The sequence below is a fragment of the Nicotiana tabacum genome, chromosome 20, assembly GCF_000715075.1.
Source record: "Nicotiana tabacum cultivar K326 chromosome 20, ASM71507v2, whole genome shotgun sequence".
Lineage (NCBI taxonomy): Eukaryota > Viridiplantae > Streptophyta > Magnoliopsida > Solanales > Solanaceae > Nicotiana > Nicotiana tabacum.
Genome location: NC_134099.1, coordinates 57,769,323 through 57,782,878, shown reverse-complemented (window position 1 = coordinate 57,782,878; position 13,556 = coordinate 57,769,323).

The following is a 13,556-nucleotide window of genomic DNA, read 5'->3' as shown; positions in this document are numbered from 1 at the left end:
AAAAAAGGTCCTCGGGTTATGCCGGGGAGGTCCACGGTTTATGCCGGAAAATTCATCGGGTTATGCCGGAAAAAGGAAAGGTCCTCGGGTTATGCCGAAAAATTCATCGGGCCTCGGGTTATGCCGGGGAGGTCCACGAGTTATGCCGGGAGAAAAGAAAAAAAAAGGTCCCTGGGTTATGCCAGGGAGGTCCACGGGTTATGCCGGGAGAAAAAGAAAAAGGTCCCTGGGTTATGTTAGGGAAGTCCACGGGTTATGCCGGGAGGAAAAGAAAAAGGTCTTTGGGTTATGCTAGGGAGGTCCACGGGTTATGCCGGGAGAGTCATCGGGTTATGCCGGAAAAGAAAAAGGTCTTCGGGTTATGCCGGGGAGGTCCACGGGTTATGCCGCGAAAGAAAAAAAAGTCCTCGGGTTATGCCAGGGAGGTCCACGGGTTATACCGGAAAAGTTCATCGGGTTATGCCGGAAAAGAAAAAGGGTCCTCGGGTTATGCCGGGGAGATCCACGGGTTATGTCGGGAAAGTCATCAGGTTATGCCGGAGAAAGGAAAAGGTCCTCGGGTTATGCCGGGGATCAACTAGAGAGTGGAACTCAATACTAAAAGAGACTACCAGGTTATGCTGGCAGTGACTAGGGAATGAGACCCTAGGTGGGAAAATATTACCAGGTTATGCTGGCATCGACTAGGGAATGAGATCCTATGTTGGAAAGGACGTAGCTAGAGATTGGAGACCCTATGCTACCATGATTTTGAATTTCTCTTCTTCTTCTTTTTATTTTTATTTTTTATCAATCTTCATTTTTTTTGAGTTTAAGAAAATGAGTAAAAAATGTAGGAAAGAATTGGGAGGAGACTTCCCTTTTGGGTTGATTATTGCAGCATAGTTATTTCTAACCCTTGCGCATTTCCTTTTGGTTGCACCTGCTTTTTGCATGGTTGCTTTGGATTGCACCTGTTTCAATTTTTCAAACAAAGAACAACTGTTAGTTTGAAACGGTGGTCGGTTTTGTGGCCTTCATTGTTATTGATCACTTAATCTCGGCCTAGCTCTTTTGGTGAGAACCTCTGCTGCTTGCTGAAGATTGATCTCTCTCCTAAAACCAAGGAACTCAATTTTTCAAACTTTCCAAACAGCGGTTCAATCGTGCGGGTCTTTGGCCCTTTCACTTTAATCCACCTCTAGGGCTTTGACTTCGAATTTCTTTCCATTTTCAATAACTCTGGTTTTAGAGCATCGGCTATTATGGCCAGTCGGGATCGACTTGATGCACCCGCTGAGGCTGGGGTACTTTTCTTTGGACTTGGTTTTTATCAAGCAGAACTCTGTAAAACCAATCTTGCCACCTTTTCTTTGTATTAGTTACGGAACAGAGTTAGACCGAAAGAGGTTCAAGGAAAAGTAAACAAAGGACAAGAAAATGAATTTAAAAGAGAAGCATCCCTTTCGGGGAGGAAGGACGGACTTATCTGAGGTGCATGCAGACTTCAAATAGATATGACATACTTCTTGGACTAGACAATCGATCCGCACAAATATCCTATCTTCTCATAAACCCATTGCGACCCGTGTTTCAAAACAAAGAAACCTTTCCAGGACTCTTTCAATACCAGTGGTGGTGAGGGGTTTCTTCTTTTCGATCGATGATGCCCTTTGTGGGGTTTCACCAATTGATCTCTCTCATTTCTCTTCTTACCGTCGCCTTATAGTGCTTGTTACGAGTTTTTACTAACAAGACTCTCATTTTCGATTTCTCTGCTCGCCATTGCCTTATGGTGCCCATAGGTTTTCACCAATAAGACTCTCTCATTTTATTTCTCTCATCTTGATTGCATCAGATCCAAGCAACTGCGTTCTTTGATTTTGAAAAACCTTTTGTCGATTGATCGAAAGGACTTGAAACAGGTTTGGGTAAAAAGAACTTGGATCAAATTACAACTTTGGAACCGTTCGGTTATAACGTCTGCCCCAGTTTCACTTTTTGGGGAAATTTGGATTTTTGTTTTGGTGTGACTGAACCCCAGGGAGAGGCTGCCTACGTATCCTTTCGGAATCAAGTCGAACGTAGTTCAGGAAACTTTGTTTTTGATTTTTCTTTTGTTTTTCTGTTTTGTTTTCTCTTTTTTTTTTAATGACACTTTCAGGTTCCAAAGAGGGTAATGAAAGAAAGGTAAACGGCTCAAAGGGTTAGCAAAGGATTGGAGTGTTTGGGGTAGCGAGAATGAAAGCCTTCATCATCCCAATCGGATAATGTTATTGCTGCAGAAGGATTAGACATAGTACCTTTTGACCGCATCTGCATTTACAGTTGTTTCAGAGTCATTTCCTTCAATGTCTCCCAGATACAATGCCCCTTTTGGCAACAATTTTCTGATGATGTATGGGCCTTTCCAGTTAGGAGCAAATTTTCCTTTGGCTTCTTGATGATGGGGGAGAATACGCCTTAAGACGAGTTGCCCCACTTCAAAATTTCTAGGACGCACTTTCTTATTGTAGGCACGAGCCATTCTTTGTTGATACAACTGCCCGTGGCAGACTGCAGCCATTCGCTTTTCATCGATCAGGGTTAACTGTTCCAAACGGGTTTTGACCCACTCACAGTCTTCAATTTCAGCTTCAACAATGATTTGGAGAGAAGGGATTTCAACTTCCGCGGGTATTACGGCTTCCGTGCCATAAACCAAAAGGTACGGGGTTGCTCCGACCGATGTGCGCACAATAGTGCGATACCCCAATAATGCAAACGGCAACTTTTCATGCCACTTCCTGGAACTTTGAATCATCTTTCTCAAAATCTTTTTGATGTTCTTGTTTGCTGCTTCGACGGCACCATTGGCTTTGGGACGATAAGGAGTAGAGTTTCGATGCGTTATCTTGAATTGTTCACGTATCTCTCTCATCAAATGACTATTCAAATTTGGAGCATTATCCGTAATGATAGTTGCAGGAATACCAAAACGGCAGATGAGGTTGGAATGTATGAAGTCTACTACAGTTTTCTTGGTGACAGATTTGAGGGTAATTACTTCAACCCACTTTGTGAAGTAGTCGATAGCGACCAATATGAATCTATGCCCATTTGAAGCTTTCGGCTCAATCGACCCAATGACGTCCATACCCCAGGCAACAAATGGCCAAGGTGCTGACATGGGATGCAGCTCTGTAGGCGGTGCATGAATCAAATCACCGTGCACCTGACATTGGTGACATTTTTGGACGAAACTGAAGAAGTCCTTTTCCATAGTCATCCAGTAATAGCCCGCTCGCAGGATTTTCTTTGCCAAAACATACCCGTTCATGTGGGGTCCGCACACTCCTGCATGTACATCATACATGATTCTTCCGGCTTCTTTGACATCAACACATCTTAACAAGTTGAGGTCCGGAGTCCTTTTGTACAAAACATCACCGCTTAGGAAGAAACCACTTGTGTACCGTCTGATGGTTCTCTTTTGGTCCCCACTGGCTTGCTCGGGGTACTCTTTAGTTTTCAGAAATCTTTTGATATCATGATACCATGGCTGAATACTTGGTTCTGCCTCAGCCGTATTACAGTAACCGTGCCTTTCCCGGATTTGGATTTCCAAGGGATCAATGTGGGCATTTCCTGGGTATGGCAGCATCGAGGCCAAAGTAGCAAGTGCATCGACCAGTTCATTGTGGCAACGAGGGATGTACCTGAACTCTATTGACTTGAATCGCCTGCTAAGATCTTCCACATGTTTCCTGTAGGGAATAAGTTTGACATCTCGAGTCTCCCATTTCAATGAGCAGGATTTGCCATTTTGCTAACCTCCCTGTGGGCATCGGCTTATGGAATATGTACTTCAAAGGGTCCAACCTAGTAATGAGGTAAGTGGTATAGGCCAACAAGTAATGCCTAAGCTTCTGAGCGACCCAAGTTAGAGCGCAGCAAGTTCTTTCCAACAAAGTGTATTTGGCTTCATAGCTGGTAAACTTCTTGCTCAGATAGTAGATGGCATGCTCTCTCTTTCCGGTCACATCATGTTGCCTGAGGACGCAACCAAAGGAATTTTCCAAGACTGTCAGATACAAGAACATAGGCCTTCCCGGTTCAGGTGGGACCAAGACTGGCGGGTTCGACAAATATTCTTTGATTTTGTCAAAGGCTTCTTGACACTCATCTGTCCATTTAATCGCTGCATATTTCTTTAATAGCTTGAAGATGGGTTCACATGTTGAAGTCAACTGAGCAATGAATCGGCTAATGTAATTCAACCTTCCCAGTAGGCCCATAACCTCTTTCTTGGTTCTTGGAGAAGGCAAATCCCGAATAGACTTTATCTTTGTTGGGTCTAGCTCGATGCCTCTCCGACTGACTATAAATCCCAAGAGTTTGCCAGACGGAACTCCGAATGCACATTTCGCCGGATTTAGCTTCAAATCATATTTACGTAGCCGCTCAAAGAATTTTCTTAGGTCCTGAACATGGTCGTCCTGGGTTCTGGATTTGATGATCACATCGTCCACATACACCTCTATCTCTTGATGCATCATGTCATGAAATATGGCAGTCATGACCCTCATGTAAGTTGCCCCGGCATTTTTCAAAACAAAAGCCATGACCCTATAACAGTAGGTGCCTCAGGGTGTGGTGAAAGCTGTCTTTTCCGCATCTTCTTCATCCATCAACACCTGGTGATATCCTGCATAACAATCTAGAAAAGACTGTATTTCATGTTTGGCGCAGTTATCAACAAAGATGTGGATGTTTGGCAGAGGGAAATTGTCCTTGGGGCTTGCTTTGTTCAGATCTCGGTAGTCAATGCACACCCGAATTTTCCCATCTTTCTTTGGCACGGGAACTATGTTAGCCAGCCATGTGGTGTATCGGACTACTCAGATCACTCCCGCCTTTAACTGTTTTGTGACCTCTTCTTTAATCTTGTCACTGATATCAATTTTGAACTTCCTCTGTTTTTGCTGGACAGGGGAATAATCGGGGTAGGTTGGCAACTTATGGACCACTAAATCGACACTTAATCCTGGCATGTCATCATATGACCAAGCAAACACATCTTTGAATTCAAACAAAAGTTGGATCAATGCGTCCCTGGTTCTTTCATCTGTGTGAATGCTTATCTTGGTTTCTTTGACTTTTTCAGAGCTACCCAGATTAACCGGCTCGGTTTCATTTAAGTTCGGCTTAGGTTTATTCTCAAATTGTTCCAATTCTCGATTTATTTCCTTAAAAGCCTCTTCTTCATCATATTCCATTTCTTGATTCATTATTTCACAATTAGATAGCATGTTTGGATCTGGGTATGAAGTCCACAAGCATGTCATGTTACTTAAAGTCGCATTATTAGAACTGAAAGAAGAAATAAGAAAAAGTAATTTCATTTCATTGAATTTTGAAGATAACAGGGTTTACATTAGCATTTAAAGACAGGAAACTAAAAGAAAAACATCTGAGTTACACCCTGAAATAACTCGTGATGCAGAAAAGGTGGCAGGACTGGACTACCGGGATTCCTGCCTGATTGGGAACGGAGTAGCCTTCCAGTTTTGCAACTTGGCATTGGGCCCCATATACAGCACCTCAGCGGTGCTCGAGCCTTCTCCCGGCTGAACCATGTGGGTTTCATACAACATTTGCCTCATAGCCCCACAGATTTCTTCAATTTCCTCTGCCGTGAAGGCCTCATCTTCTTCTTCTTCATTGTACTTGGGCCTGACAAATGTTCTATAGAGACGCGGAATTGGCTGAGATAAAAGCCAACCATTGCTATTTCGTTGATTTGCCCATGTCACATCAGCTTCTGTGGCGTGAAAACCCACACCGAAGAACTTTTGGTGGCAAGTAAGGTGATAGGTTCGGTGATACCTTGCAATGATGCCCCGAGCCCCTTCCCAGGTTTATAACCATGCCTGATCATTTCCTTGGCAACCATAACTGACGAGAGAAAAGGTTGAGGGCAAGAGCTTCCTTCTTCATATTGGTCTGCGACCACAACCTCGAAAACTTGATAGACTATATGTTCACTACCTTTCCTAGCTTCGAGGCATGGGACCGACAGGTCCCGATAGATCGATTGCTCATCCTCTACGTGGACTATGATCTCCTGAAATTCATATTCCAATTTCACCATCTGGTGGAGAGTGGAAGGTACGGCTCCTGCCGCGTGAATCCAAGGCCTTCCCAAGAGGAAATTATAAGAAGTATCCATGTCTAGGACTTGAAATGTCACCTCAAAATCCGCAGGTCCAATAGTTAAAATCAAATCGATCTCGCCTATGGTGTCTCTTTTGATGCCATCAAAGGCACGAACACAGACGTTGTTGGGCCTGATTCTCTCAGTCTCGATCTCTATTCTTTGTAGAGTTGAGAGAGGGCAGATATCTACTCCAGAACCACCATCCAGCATGACTCTCTTCACATAGTACCCCTCATATTTAATTGTTATGTGTAGGGCTTTGTTGTGGGTGGCCCCCTCCAGGGGTAGGTCATTCTTGCTAAAGGAGATCTGTGAAGAATCTTTCTGCCATCCTCTCCAGTTGTTCCACAGTAGTTTCAATCGGAACGTAAGCTTCATTGAGGGTTTTGATCAACACTTTCTGATGTTCAGTTGAATTCATTAATAGAGACAACAAAGAGACCTAAGCAGGAGACTTTTGGAGTTGGTCAATTATCTCGTAGTCCGCAGTTTTCATTTTCCTAAAGAACTCTTCTGCTTCTTCGGCACTAACTAGCTTCTTGAGTGGGAAATGCTTCTTCGTGGCATTATTCACTTCCTCCAGATTGAGGTATTTCTCAGTCAGGTTAGTTTCATTTACTTCTCCCAGGACTTCTTTTCCTTTGTATTATCGCCTCATTATAATTCCATGGGATGGCAGTAAGATCTGTCATGGGCCTCTGCGGTGCGCGGCCAATAACCACGGGCTCATTCAGCCTTGGTGAAATTATTGGCCCCCGTACCACATAGGTCCCTTTTGGCACATACATTTTAGATCCTTTGTTCAGCTCAAACCTTCTTGGAGGGCTCAATGTCACTTGTCCTTTCCTAGGACCCCGGGGCACATAAAGGATGGCATCTTTCGAGGGTACTACCTCAGTTTTGGTTTCCACTATTTTTTCTGTGTTTTGAGGGGTGGGTTTACTCTTCTTCTCCCCTTTTTCTTGCTTTGCATCAGCCTTTGGCTTTTTCTCGACGTCAGCGATTGCAATGATGGCTTTCAAGGCAGGATCAAACTCTTTATCTTCGTAGATCATTCCAATAACCGGTCCATTGTTGTGAGCCAGTAACGGGTTGTTGGTCACATTAGGAATGTCTTCATTCTTTAACACTATCCGCTTTTGTTCTATGAGATTTTCAACAACCCTTTTCAAAGTCCAACAGCTCTCAGTGTCATGCCCTTCCACCCCAGAATGATAGGCACATCGGGCGCCAGGTTGGTAAGAGGGTGACTCTGGGTTTTGCCTATTTGGGGGTACGGGTTGTAACAAACCCATTTGGACCAATTTAGGGAAAAGGCTAGAATATGACTCACCAATAGGTGTGAAGTTCGTCTTCTTGGGCGGCTCCCGAGCACGGGCATTGTAGGGGAAATTATTTTGTGGAGGTCGGGGATTATACTGAGCTTGGTGAGGAAGTTGATTTCTAGGAAATTGAGCTCGGTTTTGGTGAAATTGTTATTGTGGCCTAGCGTATGGTTGTGCATTCATCACTGCGTATGGTTGAAGATCCATAGCATAGGCCGCATCTTGATGGGGGTAGTAGTGTTGTGGGGTTCTTTCAGAGAAATGAAGTCTGGCCGAACGGGGTTTTCTTACACTCGAAGTTGCCATTGCTACTTCTTCCTTCTTCTTTCGGTTTGCTACTCCTCCAGACCCGCCTTGGATTGCTTGGGAAGTAGCCCTTATAGCAAACTGACTCAAGATTCTCCCTATTTTCAACCCATTCTCAACCATTTCACCGATTTTGATGGCTTCGGCAAACGGCTTTCCCATTGCAGACATCATGTTTTGATAATAATCAGCCTCTTGGGCTTGAAGGAAGACACTGACCATTTCTGTTTCGTCCATTGGAGGCTTGACTCTGGCGGCTTGTTCGCGCCATTTGACAGCATACTCTCGAAAGCTCTCCGAGGACTTCTTCTTTAGATTTGATAATGAATTCCTGTCAGGGGCAATGTCGATGTTATATTGAAACTACCTGACAAAATCCTGAGCCAAGTCGTCACAGATATGCCAACGAGATATATCCTGATCCATATACCATTCAGAAGCAATGCCGACCAAAGTCTCTCCAAAGTAGGCCATAAGAAGCTCTTCTTTTCCGCCCGCTTCCCGCAACTGGTTGCAGTACCTTTTGAGGTGGGCAATGGGATCCCCATGCCCGTCATATTTTTCAAACTTTGGGGTTTTGAAACCCAAGGGTAGATGTACGTGCAGGAACATGCACAGGTCAGCGTAAGATACACTCTTTTGCCCACTCAGACCCTGTATATTTTTTAGACTTTGCTCCATGCTTCTCATCTTTCTGGTAATTTCCTCTTGTTCAGGTGTTTTTTCGGCTTTTTCCTGCCCTGCGGTAAACTCGTACCGGGGCGGCTGAGGGTAAGCATTGGTAGTAAACTGGGTAGGTTCCAGTGGGAAAGATGGTGCTTGAAATGTGAAGGAAGATGAATCAAAGTTAGGCCTGGGTAAAGCAGGTTGTGCCATAGCTGAACAAGCTGGAGCGGTGAATATGTTTGAAGTTGCACCTGAAGCTAACACCTGGGAGCGAAACTCAGAAGGTGTTCCAGCAAAGTGAGCTGAAATGGTAGGATATCCCAGTGGGGTATTTGGATAACTCATGGGGATGTTGGAGGTCCCACTTGTCCTAGGAAAAAGCTCAGGGAATCCAGGGATCGCAATTGGTGGTTCTTTTCCATTGGCCCAGGCGTCCCACATTTCCATCATGCGGAGACGCAGAATTCTATTTTCCTCAGCAGTTCCTGACTCAGAAGTTGGGATGGTCGAGATCGGACTATCCTCTGGAATAGGAACTGTTGGCAGAGGAATTTCCGAAGACATTTCAATGCTTCCTTTTGACCTTGTGAAGTATGAATGTGAAGCCAGACTACCACAAAATCAACCACCTTACTATAGAACCTAAACTTAACAGTAAATAACAAACCGGTCAGTTTGAAGCAATTAACACATAGGTAATCGCACGTTGGGGTGTGATGCACCTATACAGTTAAATGTGTGTCTACATGTTTCGCAACGGTTGCATGTTTCATCCCGGCTCTGCTTATTTTCCCCAATTTTCTTTTTCTTTCCACTTTTGGCTTTTGTACTTCTCCTCTTATTCCTATTTTCCACTCTTTTCTTTCCTCTCTTTCCTTGCTTTTTTTTTCGCTTTTCTTTTGGTTTTTCTTTGGCTCTCTTTTTCACATCCCTCTCTTATTTGAGTTATATACAAAAATGTGACCGGATCCGATGAGGATTGCCTACGTATCACGATGCCGCATGAATCAGATCATTACGTAGTTCAAGAAAAACAAATGCGAAAAATAAAGAAACAATTTTTGGGAATTTTCAAATTTTCATTAATAAAACTCCTAAACTTTCTATTACAAAAGACTTCCAACTACTCATTTTCTTGAAATTTTAAAAACTACCAACAGACTCAAAAATAATTTCCAAAATACAAACTCAATAAATGAAAAATCATGAATACATCAATGCTTCGACTCCTGAGGCCCGTGGGACATCATCCGGTCTCACGGGCCTACGTGCGAGATACCCTTGAAGCCGCTCCAAATCACTCATTATCTGGCGGACAAATATCATCACAGCAGCGAAGAAAGTGGTCTGAGTCATATCCTCACATGCGTGGCATTTCATGACGATATAGTAGGCAATGGCTCTAACCCTCTCTCGGACAATACCCTTTTCCTGAAGTAAACGCCCGGTTTGCTGATTCCGAGTTTCCAACACTTGAGTGTCATGATGATTTTGATTCCGCAAATGTTGCATATCTTCGTAATTTGGGCCATCAGAGCATAACAATATTCCCTATCAGCTTTAAAATTCCTGGCCTGTTTGTCCGCCTCATTTTCAAGGGTGGTTAGCTTTCTCTTTAAATTGGCGATTGTCCCCTCATATTTTCTTTTCATTTGTCGCACAAACTCTGCCCGCCCTTCTGCATTCTCTACCAATTGTGCTCGGACTTTTGCTAGACTAGCCTCAGATTTTTCTAGGTCATCTTGACACTCAAGTAATTTCTTTCTCATACCGCTTATAAGCATTTTATCTGCCTGACTTCTTTCCAGGTTTCTAGCAACTATTCTTATTTTATGGATTTGAGCTTTGAGAGCTTCATTTTCCTGAGTTAGCTTTTTCTTTTCCCCTTCATCTGCGGCAGATTGGATACTGTGGCCAAATTTGAGGTCCCTGATTTGTCCCTCTAATTTACTTATCTTGGCCCTATAGCTTTCTTCTTTTGCCAACCAGCCCCACTGTTCCTGCGAGTCATTAATGAATTGTTGGACATGGGGTCTCTTAGCAGGTCTCTCGGGCTCTCGAGGAATTTGAAACCTTTTGCCAAACCAAACCATATAATTGGGGTCCACCTCACCTCTAGCTAGATCCCGCGCCATAGTCTTGGGTTCGAGAAATCTGCACTCATTCCAAACTTGGTGAACTCTTCCTTCTGGAAATACAGCCTTTGGGCCCAATTCGACGACATGTACACTCAAATCTTCGTCATGGGGGACGGTTTGAAATATTCCCAGTTGGCGCAAAACCCTGTGAGGAGTATATGGCTGGATGCTCCGGATGCCCATTAGGAGAAAGTAGCACACTTTAGCTGACATGTATACGACTTCGGTGGCAAGGAGCCATCCGAACGTCCACTCAATTTTTTCCGAAGTTAAAGAACTCAAGTGTGCAAACCAAGCTTCGGTACCCTCTGGAAATTCAACCCCCACCACTCGGCTTTCAAATTCTTCGATGCAATCCAAACCGGTCATGCCGTAGTTCATATACCCGACACGGTGGCAGAGATGTTCCAGTATCCACAATTGTAGTAGTAAGTTGCAGCCTTGGAAGAATTTTCCCCCTTCTCGACAGATGGTCAAAGCTCGGTAAATCTCAGATAAGATCAGGGGAACCAAAGCGCTATTAGCTTTCTTGATTGCGACATCAACCATTCCCACGAGGCCCAATTCTATGTTGCCGTCTTTTCGCGGACATATTATAACACCCAAGAATGCTACTATAAAAACCAAACCCCGCCTTGCCTCCCATTTATCTTTATTTCCGGCATGAGTCAGACCAATATTCGGTGCTTCAAAACCTTGGGGATTGCCATAGCGTTGGTACAGGAACTGGAAAGTGCAAAACCCTTCAGATAAATTCCCATCCTGAATATCCCGGCTAATACTCAACATATCCAGAAACTTGTGAGGAGATACTGGTCTCGGTGACACCGGGTACCGACTTCTAAAGTTTCCGCTAAGGCCGGCGTAACCCGCAATTTCCTCTAGCGTGGGTGTGAGCTCAAAATCAGAAAAGCGAAACACATTGCGAGTCGGATCCCAAAAAGGTATCAAGGCTTCAATCACGTCCAATCTTGGCTTGATGTTCAAAAGTACGACAAGACCACCCAAAACTTTTATCACAGTTCCTCGACTACCTTTTCCTAGGTCATTCACCACATGTGGAGCTGTAAGGGGATCTCTTCAAGAGCTGCGAATGGTTCGTTTTCATCTGTGCTCATCCTGCACATTTATTAGGGTGATTTAATTTAAAAGGTTATGACTCATTTTGACTCAAGAAAAGGTTATCATTATTTTTTTAAAAAAATTTCATAAAAAATACGGCTTTGCAAATACGGCCTTTCAGTATTTCGGGGAAGAAGATTTTAACGTTGTGTTTGCTAAACGGCCAAAACCTTAAAAAAATTACTAAAGGTGGTTGTTCTTGCAAAAACGGCCTTCCGGCGCCCTTTTGGAGACATTCAACTATTTTAGACAAGAATGACATCACCTTACTTATTTACAATCAAAACAAAAAATTTTTGTTCTTTTTGGGCTATTTTTTACAAAAATGAAGTTGGACCCGATGGGGGTTGTCTACGTATCCCACATCCGGTGAGAATCAAACTGGCGTAGTTTGGGAAGACCAGAAATAAAGTAAATAAACTAACTCTTTTTTTTTACTAGAATATTTTAATTTCCGCAAGAAAGACTTATAAAGAAGAAAGAAAATATTTTTGATTTCAAATTTTTTTTTTTGGGAATTTCGAAAGAAGAAAGATTTTTTTTTAATTTAGACTTTTTTTTTTTTTGGAATTTCGATAGAAAAAACTTCTAAAGAAGAAAGAAAAATATTTTTGAAATTTTAATTTGAATTTATGAAAGAAATGCTTCTAAAAAAATGAAATATTTTTTAATTTTGAATTTTCTTTTCAATTTTGAAAGAAGAATGAAAATATTTTTGGATTTTTGGAAGAAATTAAAAGAAAATATTTTTGTATATATATATATATATATTTAAAACAATTAGGGTCTAAAGAAGCAGTAAAAGAAAATATTTTTGTATATATTGTTTTTAAATAAACAATTAGTTTCTAAAGAAGCAAGTAATGGAAAATATTTTTTTTTTTGGACTTTTTTGAAAATTGGAGTATAAAAAAAAGACTTTTCTAGAGAGGAAGTAAAGGAAAATATTTTTGGAATTTTTTTTTGAAAATTATGGGTCGGAACCGATGAGGTTTGCCTACGTATCTCACATCCGATGAGAATCAGACCCGCGTAGTTCGCCAGTTTTGACAGAACAGGGGAAACATGACAGTTGAAAACTTTGGCTTATTTGGAGACGACTTCTTTTTTTTCGGAATTTCGGCAGAGTTTCAGAATTTTCTAAATACCTATCTCTTACTCCTATATTATTATTATTATTATTATTATTATTATTATTATTATTATTATTATTATTATTATTATTATTATTATTATTATTATTATTATTATTATTATTATTATTATTATTATTATTATTATTTTTGATTTTCTTCCTCTGTTCTAGAAGCCGGTCAACATGCAAGCCGAAACAAACAGACGCGCAAGTAGCACGTAAGATGCATCAGGATGGTCTTTTTCATTTGGGTACACCTGTCCTAGACAGACCCAACCCCTGTGTTGAGTCTCCAAGGTCAAATGCACGTGATGCAAACAAACGTTCCTACTAGGGATCCGGCATGAGGCTTGTTATACTAGGTTTAAAAACCTGGGTTTATTGTTCTAGACCTGGCTTACCCGAGCGGACAGCTCGAGCCGAGGGGGGCAGCATACCGGAAATACAGAAGCTTCACCGGCTTTGCAACTTGTCCGAACCACGTTCTAAAATTGGGATAAGACTCTAACAGAAAAGAAGTCACACGAAGTGCACACTTCCCAGATGATTTAGAAGACTCGGAGAGAGGAGGGTTTCGTATCAATTTATATACAGTCCAAACAATATCAAAGCGGTAAAAGCGGCATTTAGCACATTAGGCTCAACATGTAAAAATCAAATAAAACAAGCCAACTATAACAGTTATT